Source organism: Paraphaeosphaeria sporulosa (genome assembly GCF_001642045.1).
Source record: "Paraphaeosphaeria sporulosa strain AP3s5-JAC2a unplaced genomic scaffold CC84scaffold_1, whole genome shotgun sequence".
In the NCBI taxonomy this organism is placed as follows: domain Eukaryota; kingdom Fungi; phylum Ascomycota; class Dothideomycetes; order Pleosporales; family Didymosphaeriaceae; genus Paraphaeosphaeria; species Paraphaeosphaeria sporulosa.
The window spans coordinates 271,269-272,455 of record NW_017253360.1 but is presented as its reverse complement, the minus strand read 5'-3'; positions in this window follow the sequence as shown (position 1 = coordinate 272,455).

Sequence of the window (1,187 nt, the reverse complement as noted above, 5' to 3'; positions counted from 1 at the left end):
TATATAGGGTTCTTCCTTATCTAGTATGGTAAGTCTAGCTTTCCTTACTACCTCGTGTAATATAAAGTTTTTCCCTACCCCTAAGTCCACAAGAGCTTACGCCCGTATTCCTTTAAGCTATACTAGTAGCTTAATTAATACTATGCTATATGTGGCATTTAATTCTACGAAGGCATTTTCCCGCCGGAGCCTAGGTCTAAAAAAGACACATTATAGTTGTCATATACTTCTAGTGCGAGATAGTTATTCATTCTAGCCTTCTTCTATCAACGCTTAAGGTATCATTCCTTCTTGCTATTAGTTTCCACCTAGTTAGGATACTTTTCCCTGCTCTATAGTGCTTCACCATTTCCTTTTACTAGTTCGAATTCCACAAAGGTAATCTATTGTTTTGGTAGGTCCTTAAATCCATTTATATACTTCTACTCTATGTACGTGGTATAGTTAGGGTGTAGACACGTGTACTAGTATAGTTATATACATTATCTATTTACTATTATTAAGTAAGCTTAATTCATCGCGGCATTATAGTGAGGAAACCATTATCGTTCTCATTTATCCCACAGATGTGCATCACATCTAGTAATAGGGTAATTAAACCATTCCCATCTATAGCGTCGTGTAAACTTTAGTTATTTATTATTTTCTTCTTTTGCTTGGTAGTGTATCCAGCACGTGTCCTCTCTATAGTATATCCATCTAAGGGATACATGCGTGGGATTTTAGTGGTCTAGGTTGTACTATGGTGCGTAGTTTACTTCCTTATTCTTATAAACCTTATTCTTAGGCCAGTGCTTGTATACTGTCTTAGCCCAATCCTATTATTCCTTTGAGATCTTGGCTCCTCCTTATGGTTCGAATGTGATAGGTTGGATTCGTCCATCTAGGTGTATCACTATTCTATAGGCGAGGTCGCCATCTTGAGGTTAATTTGGTTCCAGAAATTCCCATATATTTGGTGTGTCGTTGCTTGATCTGGGTTCTAGTGTGTAGTTAGGTGTTATTAGGTTATTTTTAAGGCGTCGGCCTTAAGGATGAGGAGTAGGAGATTATATAATCTCTTCTACGTCTAGCTCTTCCTCTATACTAAGATATACGTCTAAGTCTCCGTTTAGGTCTTCGTATAGTTGTGAGTTAGGTAAATTCGGTTAATCCTACTCTTCAATCTTAAGCTTCTTAATGTTGGT